General features: G+C 40.1%; 1 protein-coding gene across 2 annotated transcripts in view; it reads right to left on the reverse strand.

Annotated features, from left to right (window-relative positions):
• Positions 1–18,001, reverse strand: part of lingo2 (leucine rich repeat and Ig domain containing 2) — a 186,661-nt gene that overhangs the window by 148,211 nt on the left and 20,449 nt on the right. For both annotated transcript variants that reach the window (XM_053429610.1, XM_053429611.1), the window contains exon 2: positions 1,157–1,236. The gene's annotated coding sequence lies outside the window, so the exon portion shown is untranslated. The remainder of the gene's footprint in view (positions 1–1,156; positions 1,237–18,001) is intronic.

The raw sequence follows: 18,001 nt of genomic DNA on the forward strand, positions 1-18,001 counted from the left end.
ATTACCAAAGGATTCTTCAATAATTTGCTACATCATGCTTCATTGCCTCCCGTTCCACTGTGCCATGTCCTCTTCTCTAACCTGCCAGTGCAATCGGGGACCGCTGAATGGGCAGAGTTGTTGGCATGGAACTGAGACCTGCTCTTATCATGTAAAGCACAATATCAGGAGCTGCTGCAAGAGAGCTGCTTTAATGATTCTGTAGTTTTGCCCCTGGGCTGCAATCATCCTGACCAACCGACCCTCGTGTAGCCATGTTTAGCCCTGAGGGAAGTGTTGGTGCCTCCATTTTGAGGCTGCTTTTCAGCAGCAGATACAGAGTTCTCTCATCTGTTTTTGCATCACTGAAATGTCCAATGCTACAGAAATGAGACGGAAACACCTCTATCCGGCAGGTATACTGACATGTTTAATTATGCAATTACAATCCTACAATGTTAGGAAAGTACAGAATTACTTCTACCACCATATTTCCACTGCTCCAGAATGAATACATCACGCAGGTCTGCCCTAAATACTACAGATTCAAAACCTTCACAAGGGGTTGTACAGTCGCACATCAGAGACTTAATGCTTACATTCATTAATTCTTTATCACATCTCCATATAACGCTGAGTTGACAAAGCGATGTCAGAAGCAATCTGTTCTGACTGTCAGCGGATCCCCAAAAGCTGTATGTGAAAAGAACAGTGTGTTCTGCTGGCCTATTTAGAAGAGCCCCCCCATGGATTCACCCGCTTTAAATGTACCTGCGGGTGCCTTTGTATATAAACTACCATCTCCGAGAGGGAATCTCACACAGCGTATGGGTTCCGGAGGCTTGTCTAATTCATGCCACAGAGTGAGCAGTGTCCACGCTTGCTTTCTTCCTGTCAAAATATAACTAGATGAAGCCAATAAGGAAGGATTCCTGTTATCGACTTAGTTTCCATATTAAGTCCCCTAAATGAAAGAAATTCTTACTTTCAGAATAACCTCTCTTTCACGCAGGTTGTGTTCGGTACTCCTTGACCCGTGTCTATTCATAGCTCCAAGAATATTCAAAGCTAACACGTGGTAAACAAAATCTATAACAAGTTATGCATGAAGGCCGGCTGTTTGTTCCCTGAGGAACACGTTTATTCATGCTAATAGAGACACAAAGGATTAACTTACCATACTGGAACAGAGGCGAAGAGCATGTCTGCTTTCTGCCAGAAGAGCGGATAGGTGCCTACACAGATTCAGCCTGGAACCTGAAATAAAGAGAGACTCCAGTAAGGACACACAATAGGCCTGACTTGTGTTATTCCACAAGACAGACGCATCAGACACATTCGGGATGTCAGCATGCAGGCCGCTTGCATCATCCACTCATCTACTCTGTGTCACATTGAATAGGATCATCGGCTGGATGAATGTAAATCCTGGACCTTTTCAATGGCTCCCATCCATTCCTCCTTGTATATTAAGAAGTAGAAAACATTATGACTGTATAACATTTTTTTTCATTTGATTTCCTTTCAAGTCCTAAATTATCCCTCAAGGTTCAGTAAAGAGCGATACAAAAACATTAACGTATCATTCAATACATGCTGGGTTAAAGATTTCAGAGACACTGTAGATCTACTGTTAATACCGAGTAGCAAAATACCCCCCCCCCCCCCGGCTTTAAAATCATTTGTTAACCCATCAGCCTGATCACCCACATGATTTGTGTTCGGTGCAGCTTTTATACAGTACATGATATTATTAAATGATAATGGCCTTCCACTGAAGCCAGGGTTAGGTGATATGATGATTTATTCCACAAGACAATAAAGAGCTGGCTATGATTTCAGCCTTAGGCTCAGGTTATTAAAAAGTTGTAATAATTTTGATATCTCTGGTTGAATTAGAACACTGGAGACAACGTAGGAAATTACGGAGGAAGTCTGCTATTCCATGCAAATTATTACCAATGTGATAAAATATCTTGATTTGTCAAGTATTTTTAATTCATTGTATTCACTGAAGAGAGAAATTGTCATAAAATTACATATACCTCGATTAAAATGCAAAATCCATACGTCCCACTTTTGACACATCATCTATCCCCTCCATGAAAGAAGCGAGTCTAAGTCATATTTTGTACACGTTGCGTCTACACGTGTCAAAAGACTGCCATGCGTTCCACAAACAACACAAAACACTTGTTGTCATTTAAGGTTGAATTGTTTTGCCAGTTGTTCCCACTGGGTAGACTTGCAGCAGGACTGGGTGGCTCCTGCAGCTGTCAACCTGACGCACTTCATACACAGGAAATATGCCTCCGTGTAGCAGCATTGAAAAACCTGCCTCTGTCATTTTCAATGACAAAACAATTCGTGTTCACAGCGGAATGAATAAAAGTGTTGATGGGGAAGAAATGTTTTGTAAATCTAACAACGATGCAGCACCTGGTTTGTGTGCTTGTCGCTCAACACTTCAACATTCAAATTATATTTTTTCACTTTAACGTGCATTTTGTATTTGATGAGATTCTGTTTGAAGTGAAGGGAAAAATGCATAAAAAGAAAACTCTACCTGCCAGTCACCACTTCTCCTCCTTTCTGACTACATTTGAACATGGAGCCGTCCTAACGATTAGATCTGGGCTGTACTGTTCCCACTCTACAGGGCTAACTGCTATTCTGTCTGATTTAATCACAGCCTTGTGTTGAATTAGTCAGGTGAAGGATACAGATGTCTGCAGCTTTTGTCTGGATCTATGGGATCATTCTGTTTTTTTTTTCCCCTCACAAAAGGGAGAAGAATAGCACTGTCCTTGGAGAGGGTTTGGGAGGAGTTTGGGTGAGAGGACAAGGAGAAAGAGGAGAAGAGAGGGACAAGACACCACAGGGATCAAATCTTGAGTATGCCAAGGTCAGAAGAACTCTATGAAATGAAACGCTGCCAAACACAGACGCCTACACACTGAAAAAGGTACACACGCACACACACACACTCAATCGACTTACACACACACTTCACGTAGCATCACACTGCCTGTATTAGCTCTTCCCTCAAGACAACCTGCTGAGAACTGCTAAATAACCACTGGGCTCACACTCTGCTATCTGCCTGTACGCCCACGCACACAAACACGTTTTCTCGATCGTGTCATCGCTTCGGTCTCTAGTCATTTCGAGATCTTCACCTTTTTTTTTTTCTGTCAGTCTTCTCTGTGAATACCAGGATATTCATATGAATGCTGCTATGATGCAGACTGGGATGTGTTCACTCATTTGAGCTAAAATATTCTGGACTTAATGTGTTAATATGTGGTTATTAATGCTCAACTCCACGTTTCATCACATTGACATCTTCCCATTTCTTTTGCCAACCGAATATGTTGGCATCATTTAGCTAAAATCAAACTGTCTACTGTATGTCAGAGGAAATCTCATTCTATCCCTCCCACTCGCATCTTGTGATTGATGTACTTGCTGAATTTAGTAGGCATTTTGGAAAAATAGTTAAATGACAGTTGGAACAGTACAACAACAATTTCTAGCCATCAATCGGTTCAAATGCCAAGCATAAAAATATTTGTAATAATAATTTACATTGTAATGCAACATAACAATGACCAATTCAGTCAGAAAATACCTCCATGGGTGTCTATTATTATATCTGCAATATTACATTGCACTGGTTTTGTACTGAGCCATTTTATCAAGTGAGTTTTTAAAAATAATCTAGGCTTCTGAGTCAAGTAAGGCATATCACTAAATGCATAAATACATAAATGCATCCATGTTTTTTGAATATTATAGATTCTTGCATTCCTCAAGGACAAAACTGAGTAGTTAGGATCCAATGCATCCAGGGGACACACACAATATTAAACATTTATTGCCGAAACGCGCATCGTTAAGTATATGTTCACCGAAACCGTGCATCTTGCTCAATCACACAATTACATTAATTCTCACTCCATGACAGATTTTGAGTGAGAATCTGTCACGACGTGTTGGGAAGGACGGCTCTGAAGCCTGAGGCTTACACATCACACCCTTCAGCAGGAAAACAAGCGGTGTGATATGATGCACACTCACAACCCTCATATTGCTGTTCAGAGATGCTGTTTCAGATCTAGTCTACTTTATTACGTCGTAAACCGTCGCTAGATTCACATAATGCACGTTGCCGTCATAACCCACCAGGAGGATACTTCACAGGACTCTATATGGATTATGTTCAAAACACTAAATAACCTTTTAAGTCCATTGAATACACATCCTTTAGTCCCCTTGTGCAATGTTGAATGAGACTAAACCAATGTTCTTGTTTGGCTGTATGTTGAACTAGTTATCAGTCTTAAAACATTCATGTTTATTCATCATCACAGACGGAGAGGAGACGGGGGAGAATAGGGGAAACATTTCAACACCACATGGGCATTTACCCACGATAAACAGAGTGCCTTTTGTAATCCCTTCAAAGGCTTCCCTTAACTACCAAAGTGCTTTTTGTGATAGTGCATTTTTTGGGGGGGAGGTGTGGATATGGATAGGGAGTTCTGCAAAACATTCATATTTCATCATCTCATTTCAATCAACCTTATAGCCTTCAACTCCTGATAGAGAAAATACCAAAACTAGTATGAAAAATAAAGATTTATAAATACTTATTTTCTTGTCTCTCACTTGCATTCCTCATCATAATTTCTATAAGTTCCCTGAAGGCAACAGGCGCTAAATAATTGATGGGCATGAATGCAGTTTGGCTCTGTTAGGGAGTGCCTGCAACCCTCTCGGGACGCAAAAAGCACCGGCAGCTTTGAAACCGGCGGAAGCAGGCGGGCCTCGGTTAGAATTAGTATTGTTTCCGTCACGCCAAACATTCGGTGCTGAGACAATGCAATGCAGTTTCATTACATCGCCGGGGCCTCGCGGGCAGAGACATCAAAGGTCCAGTTTTTTCTCTCTGCCTCACTTTACGGAGACAATGAAGAAACGGATGTAAAGTTGAGACTAATTTCAAAGAGAACTACTGAGACTTCAATTATGAAAATGTGAAAATAGAACAGTAAAGTTTTCACCTCAAGTCACAAAACTCTCCTAAATGGAAGCGATGTTTTGTATTATTCTTCCTAAATAATTGAATTGCTTGCAAAAAGGGAACAACTCTTTTGAAAAGAAACAGGGGAACTACAATGTGATTTAAGGACATATACTCCAAAACATGTCAGATTTGTGAAACCATTCATATTTTACATTGAGATTTTGGTATTTTCTTCAAATGCAACATGCTAACAACTGCTAACAATTGCATTATAAGAGGTTTATTAGTTCAAAATGTTCAGAAAATTATACTTAACTGCCCAAAATCATACAAATTGAAGTTGACCACATCTTTGCCGAAGGATCTTAGACTGATAAAAAAAATATATTTCTTCCCTTTATGTGAATGGGAAGAGGCATGATTGAGGCAATAGTTGACTGACAATAAAATATCTGGAGCAGCCTTGTAAACAGTGTCACACTTCCCAGTGGGACCACGGCAGCTTTAATTTGGGAGGCTTTACATCTCCAGAATCAGAATGTAGGCCACAGTACAGCAGCTTTAAAACACAGTGAAGCTTTTTAAATGCCACATCACAGACAGTGCGGGGAGAAATTTTCCCACAGCGGATGGATCATTGTTGTATCTAGTAAAGTACACTGTCGGCCAAAAGTTTTAGACCACACCAATTCTCCAGTGAATCAACTTAATGGTACAACAGTAAGGTGTCATTATTAAAAAAAGCTCGTAAAATATGGTCCGATAATGGCTCCCAGTGATTTATTTTGGCAGTAATGGAAAAAGAACAAATTTAAAATGTTTAAAAGGGTTAATTCTGTTTCCCTTTATCACAAGGAAATATGGGAGAAATAGTGCTGCCACAATTTACAACCATTGGCCGTAGAATGGCTGTTTGCTTCTACTTCAGTGGTTATATACATGATTTGTTTTAACACTCTGATGCGCTACCAACGAAGACGAGATCTGGGGAATACTGTAATGTTTGCTTTTGAAATGGACTTCTTACAGTCCATGAATCGGATGTATCGCGGAGGATGATCATTCAGCCAACACATTAGCCAAGTTAATGTCTGCGAAGTGGCTGTATAGAAATGGCAAATACCATCATTGCGTTAACACAAATCTGCATAACTATCAGAGCAAAAAGTCTAATCGGAATCATCACGTGCTGTGACGAAAAGCACCACATAGATTTCCCATTTTCTGTAGTGAACATCAATTAGTTGTAATGAGATTTGTCGGACTGTATCTCAAATGAAAATTGCAAAGTCCCAGATGTGCATTGGACGTGTCGACCACATCTGTCGCTTATGGAATTAACAGTGGGAAAGTGTCAACCCCTGTAATATAGTGAAACTCTAAGACATAAGCCATAAACAGCACTTGAGTTTTAATTGATTCAGACAGTTATGTATCAAGCGTAAATATGACACCCAAATTTTAGACTAAGGGGAAAGAGATTGTCAAATTAAAACATTTTTAAAGTCTTTTATAAGTGCAGACTCCGTTTATCTACATCTTGTTAACTCTGACAAAGACAAGGAGTTATACAATAACCTTGTCCATCAATTTATATATTAATTTCCTACCACAATACTGTCTCCTACAGTACTAACCTTACTGAAATTTACACAAGTTCAAGTATCCAAAAAGTAAGGTCTCTCATCTAATGCAGAATACAGTAATGCAGCACAGGAAGAAATGTCAGGATTTCCTTATAAAACTATTCTGTGCTGTACCAAATACTATTTCCACTCTGGTGTACATTTTGTGAGCAGGAAGAACGAGGTGTTCAGGGAATGAACGATGCCCTAAAAGGATCATTTATTGCTCGACGCGTCAAGGAGAAAGGTGACGAGCAATTCAGACGTTAACAGACGTGATACAGAGGAGAAAAAAAAAACTGAGAAAGTCCTTGAAAGAACGCAGTATATATACCCATAAAGTCATACGTGACTAACTTACATAAGGTGGTTCTATACGTTGTGTTGGGCCAGAGCCCAGCGGGGGACCCCCAGACACTGGAGCCGAGAGGAACAAAGGGTTGTTAAACTTTGGGCGGGAAAACATCCTCCTGCAGGCTCAAGAATATCCCCTGGTGGTGGAAAAATGTCCTGGGGTTTTCCCAGAAACCCCTGCTCAGTTCCAAGCCCCGCCCACTCAGATCCATTTCTGACACTCAATTGGCTTAAAGCCAGCACCATCCTATGACCAACTCCTCAAGGAGGAGGATCTCTCAGGTAGAACAAAACCACTGAGACATCAAACATCGCTGCCATTTTTACCCTGCTCTGAAGACAACACCAAGCCCCCTTCGGGGCCTCCCAGCTGATTTAGTTGCTAAAGGGGGCAACCAGAGTTATTTTCTTTCATTTCTTTCATTGTCTTTTATCTCAGTCGACGTTTTTATTTTCAAAAGGACTTTTGCTCTTTTAACTTGAAAAGACCAAACAGGAAATTGCACGCGGAACAATCTCAGACTGTTTCACTTTCCCCACGGACTTTATTTTTCTTTTCCCAACGATCTACAAACGGCTTCCACAGCCGTCCCCTGCAGAAGCGCGAGATTCATTCCGCTGAGGAGCACGAGCTCCACATCCCTGAAGAAGGACGACGTTCATCCCGTCGAGGCAGCACGAGAAAATCCGCTGCTTGTCCGGTCCAGCGGCCGAAGACCGCTTGAGAGACCACGTGATTCACTGGCCCGACGTGCACGCACACCGCGAGGGTGGTACAGTAAGAGGCTTTATTGTCTGGGCAGATGTTAATCTAATACGTAGCGTATTGTTTTAATACTTGAATGTATTTGTTTTGTATGAGACCGCCGAGTCTCTAATGTTTAGCGGCGATTCGCCACTTCCGGTTTCCGGTTACGGCCTTGTGCCACAGTTTTTAAGCGCCGTGAGCAGCGTCTCCAGCTCATTGTGACCGTTTGAACAACTTTAAAGAGACTTTACCGGTCAAACCTCAGCACACAAGGCCACTTGGGTGCTGAGTGGTAAATGTAACTTGTCTCTGACGGTGCTTTTAAGAGAGTCTCTCTCTCTCTCTCTCTCTCTCTCTCTCTCTCTCTCTCTCTCTCTCTCTCTCTCTCTCTCTCTCTCTCTCTCTCTCTCTCTCTCTCTCTCTCTCTCTCTCTCTCTCTCTCTCTCTCTCTCTCTCTCTCTCTCTCTCTCTCTCTCTCTCTCTCTCTCTCTCTCTCTCTCTCTCTCTCTCTCTCTCTCTCTCTCTCTCTCTCTCTCTCTCTCTCTACACACATCCGATCTGTATTTAGAATACAGTTCATGTAACATAGTTAAATCTATATTCAGAGAGGCTGGACACATCTGGAAGCCATGCGGCCCAACGCCAAAGCAGAGACAAAGAATTCTCTTTGTCTGAAAATCCCTTGGTGTAATTCATGTGACGACCACCAGTGTGAGCTCCGGCCACATGGTGTCATTAACATAGACTCCATTTTGAATAACGCAAGTTAAACCACCATTTTGAATCTATTATTGCCAAGCCTCCTCTCTCCCTCTCCCTCTCCTCCCATTCTGGCTCTAAATTCATAACGGCTCCGCCATCTTGTTTTGTAGTCAATCCGCCATTTTGAGAGTTTTTAGGCCTTGATTCCACGAATCATGATCGGACGCCATCTTAGATGTGACGTCACCACGTGACTGCGTCATCGCCACGCCCCCTTCTTTTTCTCTCTCTCTCGCTCTCTCACACACACACACCCACACAGACACACCCACACAGACACATATTGATAGACACAGACAGATACACACACACAGATACACATAGATGAATACATGTGTTTTTCTAAATTGTGATAAGCGGCTGCCGTTGTTATCTTTGAAATATGGGAGTTTGTTAAAATGATGAATCATTAAATAACACTAACTTTATTTCACATGCATACACAGACACACACACAGAGAGACACTTTGACACAGACACACACACACACACACCGAGACAGACATACATAGGTAGACCGCCGGTTTTACATGTATTTTCTGAATTGTGATAAGTGCTGCTGCTGTGTTTATCTTTGAAATATCGGAGCTTGTTAAAATGATGAATCATTGAATAACATTATAACTTTATTTCCCCTTTTTAATAAATGCTTTTGTAATTAAAGTATCTGTAGTCTGTGATTATTTGTGCATATGTATGTGATTGCAGCTGGATTATGATTGCCTGTGCTCGAACTTAGAAGCCTTCACTGTTAATTAAATAATTATTAATATTAAATATTGAGATTATTGATTTGAAGTTATGAGACTGATATTTATAGTTTGACTCGTTGGTCCCTGTAACCAGGGTGGTGCCCCGCGACAATAAGCAATGATTACAGATTTGTATTATTCTTAATTGATAATTTTATTGTTTTCATTAATTATTTTAACTATTATTAATGGATAACCGTATAATTTATAATTAAATGTGTTACATTTCTTAATTAATAGCTTTATCATTTTTGATTATTTTTAAGAAATAATTTTTATTTTAATAATCATATTTCATGATTATTAATAATTAGTCAACGTCAATTCTACTCCTACTATTGCACAACAGTTGTAATAGTACGTGGAACTATTCTGAAGGAGAGTTATCCTGTCTCCTGTCTCACCCAATCCACGCTACGACTTCCCTTGACTCTTCGCTCTCTCGCTCTTTGTCTCCCACAGCATCATTGTGCATATTTCTAAGAATGTTTGTAAGTTCCTTCAGTTGTTATCTAAACAGATCCCTAGGCCAACCTTGGTTGCTATGGCTGATGATAAAGAGGCCCTATCCCTCACCGGAGATAAGTAGTGGACCTTGGTAGCCTCATTGAGACCTTGCCTTTTGTGCCGACTCTTACTGAACAAGCGAGGCCTAGTGAGCGAGACGGTCCATACAAACTAGGGAAGAGATTGAAGCTAAATGAGAAAAGTAAACATGCTAGACTCTGGTCATTAACCATCATTACATGTGTTTTTTTTACGCTTATAAAAATCTCTTTTCATACCGTGCAAGCTGTTTCCCTCTCCTTTAAGTGCGGAGCCAAATAAATAGAAAGTCTATGCTGATAATTGTGCACCACTTTGGAGAGGAAGGATTTGTTATTTGTCCCAAATATAAACTTATACTTTCCTCTTGTTTGAGAAGGTGCCTTACATCCCCAGTACATTGAGGTTTCTCACCCAGTTCTGTGAGAGATGGCTTTTAGATTGGGCAGGAAAATTGCTCTGTATTTATCTAAAAATAAACAATGATCAACACGTTTCACACCAAAATTGCACCTTTGTGTCGGATCATTGTAGAAACAAAGGAGGGGACATGAGGGCAGACACAAACAATAGACACCTCCATGATTTGGCCAGACCTTCTTATTACATTCATTTGGATAAGTTGGACAAAATCACAGCATTTTGTTTATTTAATTTGATGCAAGTGACAATGTTTTGGGAGTTTTATATATCTGGGCTGTGAGCTAACTATCCCTGACTATACGAGTATTTCCGTGTGAAGATTTGACTTCATGACAACATAGGATGTAACACTGAACGGAAACAACAGAACTGAAAGAAATGGCATATTTCCTGTGTTAGTGACGGCCAGTAACAACAATCTTTACAGTTTAAAAATACACAAATACAATAAACTCTAACTAGAATTACAATTTATTTCCACAAGTCTTTACTATACACTAATGCAAACTATATTTAACTAATACGACTGCTGCTGCCTGAATGGACGCTCCTCAATGTCTTAATAAGGGGAAAAAAACTTGTGGGTTAAAGAAAATTTTATTTTTTGTATCTGTTTCTTTGAGTCTGTAATGCTTAATTTAATTTAAGAATGAAAGACTACAACCTTTTAGCATCAGACATTGTAATTTATGTATCTTACGTAAGGGTTAGCATTTAACATGAATATTGTACCTAACCAGTTATCCTGAAGCTTATCACTGATATTGTTCAGTTTGGAACAGAAACAAGTTGAAGTTAGTGTCATCACTTAATAAAATAATCCATCTTTTAAATCACGTCAATTCTCAATTCTACAGAAATGCATCTCTACAGTTGCTTTATCTTATCCATCTTATCTATTTTCCTAGTTTTTTATATATATATATATATATATTATCTGATCCTTTATTCCGTTTTATGTCTTTGTTGTTTCTACCATGTTCCATGTTTTTATTTTTGTTTTCATTCTCTGCAGCACTGGAACTGAATCTGAAGGATTACACAAAAAACATTATCATTCTGTACTTTGTCTGCAGTGACATTCCATCCCAACATTACAGAAGACTGTTTAAATGTCACTTCCTCAAAGAACCGATCAAAACAAAACTGCTGAAACATACAATACAGGGAAGGAGATCTGGTGTGACATTTGTACAACATAATCAGTTCATACAATTTGCTATAAAACCCTTTCTATTAAGGAGAAGTGCCAACTACACAACTCTATATCATGAAGGAGAAGTTAGGTTTCCCTAAATAGAAATAATGGATTATTGTTCTGTGCTTTATTGGTCTTGTACCGTGGTTGAATGTCATTTTACAAGCACAGCTATGTGTGCACAATGTACCTGCTGGAGCTATCATGCCCAACCCAAGTTTGCTCACTGACCCAAAGAAAACTAGCAATGTCCTTGTGGTGCTGTACAGAGGTAGCAGAGCTATGCACGCATGCATGCTCTTAATGCTCCCTATGTACATATTTGAATGAATAAAACATTACAGCCAAAAGGACCCATTCCACCATGCAAACTCTGCAACTTCCCTTTCCCCCCATTAAATCCCTATGGTGCCATTTCCTCTTATAGCTCAGAGTGACCACTCTCTCGTTAATGAAAATACTGTAGTATTACTGCTTGGTATAAAGAAGAAGAAGTAGATGTGAAGAAACTAGTATGTAAAGAAGCTGATGAGATCTCCATGGACATGAACAATGTAAACAAATTAAAGTATAATAAAAAATTAAAGCTAAAACACTCAACGAAGAAAAAACGCATAAGTTGCAGGGACCAAAGTCACTTATAAGGCACATACTTAGTATGAACTATACTTAGTGCTTTTAATGCTCATTTATACAAATCTATTTTACTTTAACCCAGCTGCTACATTCAAGTTGGTTCTTGGCTTTATTTAACTCCACAGGTCATTTATAATTTAAATGTGAGGAGAATACATAAGATGCTAAACATTAGCACACCTCAACTCTCTACAGGACTGAGTGCAACTTCGTTAAAGATAATCTACCCTGGTGGGACATTGCCCCATATGTGATAACTCTAACAGGAGTCCCCAATTAAGTGGTTAATAGAGAAATTAACAACAAAAAAAGGGAGAGATGGTTGATTTGTAGATTATTCGACTATTCTGGACCATGTTTTCATCCTTGAATTTGCTCACAGGTGCTTCATATAAATTTTAAAAAGGTGTTCTGTTTACTGCTTGGGGAGGTTGCTACCTTTCCCTGCACAGTTACCACATACATAGGCAAGAATGATGCAAGTACATTTGCTTAAACCCTTTTTCAGAGTGAAAAAGAGCATCTTGTCATTTTTTCCCCATACCTTCACACAGCCAGCCTTATCTCTCAACTGCAGTGTTTCCCTTTTTGTTCTCCCATTGTCATGCTACTATTCATCCCCAATCTGCCTCTGTTTTGAACAACAAATCACCGTTTGGCTCTTTTTTGTCTTCGGGACAACCTACTGTCTGTTTCTTCTTCAGGCTCTCAGCCTCCTTGCCACATTGTCCTCACATGCTCATTGTCTGTGGCTCCGTCTGCCCCCTTGTTATTTATGGAACGCAAAACTGCAGGGGTACAGAGAAGTAGCCTGGAGCTGTTCTATACCAACAGCCAAGCAACCCAATAACTGCCAAGAGATTATGGAAAGACCTTGTCAGAAACAGGAAGCCTTCTGTCACCTCTGCCACGCCACCTACGGTCCTGAACAATATCCTGCCCACTCACACAGGATAATTAACACTTTTACGTGCTATGAAAGACTTTGGCTCGTACACTAACATGTGCATCTCATCCTGGAGAAAGTTATAAGTTCCGTCATGCACAAGCCGTACGAAGGCACATTAGTTAGTAAGAAACATTTGAATCTATGTGAATGTCTGTATTTACAGAATCACCAATTAAAATGCTGACCTTTACTAGATTTTCATGGACACTTAAGTTATTAAATTAAATTTTACAATAAATTACATTTTTTCGTGGAGTGACTCCAAAGTTGACTCCATTTTCTACAGTGCTAAAGTAGCTGTCAAGCTGTCAACCCAGCCCAGTCCCAATCTATTGCAACAAGGGTACAATGACACCCCACAGCCAGTGCTCACTCCCCACTATTGTTATACTCCAGGTGCTGTATGACTTTGTTGTAAAATTTAAGGAGAGAGTAGCCCTTCCACCAAGGTTAGGAGCTGAGATAAAAACCAAGATGTCACACTCCCCATGCCTGGTGTAAACCCGAGGAACCGGAAAACCCCTTCCAACTCTACTGCAAGGCTTGGTTAACCATAAAACCAATTACCATAAAAATCACCTCATGGGTTCCACATACAGGATGGGAACACATGCCCCTGCATACAAAGCAGAGGCCGCTGGAGCCTGATGACTAAAGAGCCTTTTGAAAACCACTGAATCTCCCTAATATGTGTTCAGTGTCTTTCAGTCTTATTAAGATTTAGCAAGAGATGAAGATATGAGAGAGGATGAGAGTGAGAGTGGGAGCATTCACATCTCAAGAGCCACCATTAACAAAATAAGGGAAAAGATAAGATTTTATCCAAAATGCGAATTTCCTTTTACTTTCCAAAGCTTTTTAAAATGCCCAGATAGCCATGAGTGAACTAAGAGATTGTGTTAGACTATAATGAATGTTTTAACTCATTCCATACATAGATCAAGGTACCGTTATCTTGCTAAATTAAACCTTTGGAGGCTGGAGTGGATCTTCAATGTGGTCACTAATCGTAACTCACGTGCTTTGCCATTTTCTTTGTGTTTCTGAGAAGCCTCTGCAATAGAGACTCAACGAGTCCCAACAGCCAAAGACTCCAGGTCCAATAATCGCTTATTCTCAGCGAACCATTAGGTTTCTGGCTGTAACTGCTGTCCAGTTTAACAGAAGGCATTTATTGAGTTGCTGCTCTGTTGCACAGCTAATTAGACAAGCTCTGTGTTTTCTGTACTCTTGACATGTATTAGCTTGTTTGTATGACTGAATGGACGCCAGGCATCGTTTTAAATGGTCGCTGCTTTCAGGCATTAGTGTAAAACCAAGGAACTGAAAAACGACCCCCAAGATGTTAATGCACAGGCTGAATATGGATAATAACAGAACCTGCTTCCAATACTGCAGCACTGACAATTCAAGTTAGTGTTGCTTAAGGCTCATTTATGCTGCCTTTATTAAATAAATAAGATATGCAAGTTTCAAACCCGCGTAACCGTCCCTTCATTATACGCTTCATTGTAATGGTTGTCAAGCAACACGTCCACTAGAGGGCAGCACAGAGTCGGGGGTGTACGCCCTATAGCTTCTTATCAACTTGCAAAGATCCGACATTGTTGAACTTTCTTCGTCATCTACATTTTCATCTCGCATGAATTCTTGGCTACACAGCACCCCCCCCCCAGCGATATCCGAGGGTATTGCTCCGTTTTGTCGGTTTCATCCGTATCCGTGAGCTTTTCTAAGATGTACGCAAATATAGATTAAAAGATCACACAGACAGCTCTGCCTGTGCCCGTAGGCATTTTTAATGTCGAGCATAAATGAGCCTCAACACTACAGCAGAAGCAAGATGATGGCAGAACTGCTATAAAGACATGTTTAAGGTCATTCTAGAGTATATACTATATTATAAGGTTAGATTTAAAATGTTATCATAAACCATTAAATACAGCGATTAAGGGCTATTTTCAATTTCTGAATCACAACAATACACTTAAGATGCAGATTTACGTCTTATTCTCCCTCTCAAGTATGCACACACATGCAAGAGGAGTGTGGTTGATGAGGTCTCGTCCTGCCATGTGTGTTATCGCACCTCGTCGACAGTGTTGTGCTTTTTGTGACTGAAGAGTATATACGATGAAAAATGTGTGAGAGCTTTTAACGATCTCCAGCAGGATTCAGCCATTAGCCAGAGATTTGGTGCTTTTTGAACTTGCAGAGTGTCACCGAGTTCTTTTTAGATCAATATAAAATTGTGAGTCACCTTTGATGTGTTATGCAGTTGCTCACTGCTTAATCATCCTTATTCTGTGCAGTGTTACCTCTACATGCACCCAACAGCAGTGTTACTCCGCTGCTGAATATATATATATATATTTTTTTCTGTTTCAACAAGAGGAAAAGAGAGAGCTGCTCTTTTTTTTGACATTATTTGGCAATTAAACATGCCAATGCTGGTTTCAGATTCGGGACTTAAGTTCACCACAGGGAAAACAGTCCAACTTCAAATGAGTAACGCACACCAACATGACGGCAAAATATTCCATTCGACAGAAAGACACAAGGAATAAGTATTTGTGAAATAAACAGCATTTGAAAGATCCATCTTGACACATAGATATTAGGTATTCCACATGCATCAGTTGTTTTCTTCTTCCTTGAAATAGGCCTCACTGTGCTCAAGGGCCACTGTGACCTGCAAAGGCTGTCAGTCTCAAAGACAACTCACCGTCTCCCTCACAGAGACGTTCAAGCCGTATATATCTGGAGAGGAAACCATGTAAATGTTAATTAATATGTCACTGAACATATCAGTAAACTCAAACTAATAATATGACTCTGTTGATAATAAACCTTTGTGATGCAAGTACATTTTTGATAAAAAGGATAATGATGAATCATTTGTAGAACTAATAAATGCGGCCTAGTTCATATTAATAATTTTTTAAACCCATTGAAACCATGGGTCTGGAAATGCAACAGTTTTTTATGCCATTAAACTGGAAAACAGATCAGTTAAACACCCGGGTATCTGACTTGGCATAAACCTCCTGCTTCTGTTTAGTAACTTCGAATGGGTTGATTAAATATTGTGTTATACAATGAGGAGTGTAACATACTCTTGTATTACACCAGTGAGCAATTGTCTTTTTACAACACAAAAATGGAACAGGCTGGTTCTCTCTGAGGAGAAGAGCAGGCTAGTGGGATGTATACTCTTTGTATGCACGGCCGTGTGAAACCGGAATTTGTACTCAGCTTAAGAGAAGCCTCCTGATTTACTCAAGTAAAACAAGAGGCCCCTCTGTGCGTGACACTGAGACTGTGCAGCCCTGAGCAATATCCATCAATGATCATATGTTGATCCAAGAGGACAAGTCCCTTTAAGCATTGCATTACAATGCATCCCTGGCTTACTGTACGAGAACAGATTTAAATTGAGCAATCAAATCTGGAGATGATGCACGGCAGTCTCAGGTGAAGAGATAGCATGTCACAGTGCAGTGATTCTCATCTGCAATCTATCCCGCTCATTAACACCATGTTTTTCCATGAGAAACAGATGCCCGTCTCAACACTGGTTACAGCTTACCACTGGGAGCCTTGGTTCAACCATTCAGGCTGCTCAGTGCCGTTCCACTTGCATTTCAATAACATTCCCATTCATGACCCAATCAGTGATGCCTGAGTTCTGACAGCTGTGGTACAGCAATAAATCATGAAATGAGATGAGCCAGACAAAAAATGCTCTGCATGTAATTATAATTTGACTCCGTCAATGTGGCTCTGCTGGCAAACCAGCGCCTACGCACAGATCTTTAATTAGTTACCTCAGAACAGGCCAGTGAGTCCAAGTGGGCATGTGTGGGGCAGCATTTACCTGGCTGCAAATTACTGTGGCCTCCCCGCTTCTCTGATGAATACATTGTACATGTGGCTATAGGAGTTATACAAGTCAAGATATGATTCATGACTATAATAAAAAAGTAGAATACTGCTATACCTCTATATCATCTTATATCTGGTTAAATTTGGTGTTGCAGTGAATTATGTTCCTTCCACATATTGTACTTGGCTGAAACTATTCCACAGTTAATTGTAATCTTCAGTCCCAAAGCATATATAAAGTATATGTTCAAAATATACCATTAGAATGCTATGTGATCCACAGCAGAAGGAAGCCAAAACCCACAATTACACTGAGCTTAACTGACTCACGTAGTTTCATGATGAAATCCGTTTTTGTGTCGACATTTGAAATCCAAAAATGCAGTGTTTCCCCTTACTGCATCGTGCTGCTGCAGAATATCCACATGGTGTCATGGTTATTTAAGGCAGACTGTGACCACTCCGACCACGTACTACACCGCCTGCAGCTGGCTGCGGCTGGTATGAAATGACGAGGACCCTCTCACAGACCCACAAACATACACAAGCCTGCACAGAGAAGTCACCATGCAGCCGCAGCCAAATCACAAGGTAATAGATAAACATATATAAGCTTCAGAATCGAATCAAACAAGGACCTTTTCTAAATGCCAACACTAAATTGTAAAGTGGCTGCATGTTTACAGTGGTTCTTCAGCCTCAACAACCCATCACAGTAACATTCACACATCTATACAGTAATCTTATATTTATAGTCTTTCTATCATTTATTCACTCACCTGCACTGTGCAGGCTCCTCCATACAATTTTTTACAAAAACAATGTGGGAACAAATTCTTATTTTGCTGGTTGGAAATAATCCCAGTCTGAGAGACTCGTACGTATCCGTTTTTATTTGTTAAATTTAAATTGTCAAAGTCGTTCTGTGTGTTGAAGCGTTTCATTAGTTCTCCAAATGGGAAGACTTCCTGGTAAATAAACACACTTGAAAAGTCTCATCTATAGCGATCCTCTCTACGGCAAAAGTCCAGAGCTGCAGCGATTGTGGACTCGCACAACACTGCAGTTGCGGAAATAAATCCGAAGGGAAAGACTGTAATATGTATGTTACTGCT

This window comes from Pleuronectes platessa, chromosome 8 (assembly GCF_947347685.1).
Source record: "Pleuronectes platessa chromosome 8, fPlePla1.1, whole genome shotgun sequence".
Lineage (NCBI taxonomy): Eukaryota > Metazoa > Chordata > Actinopteri > Pleuronectiformes > Pleuronectidae > Pleuronectes > Pleuronectes platessa.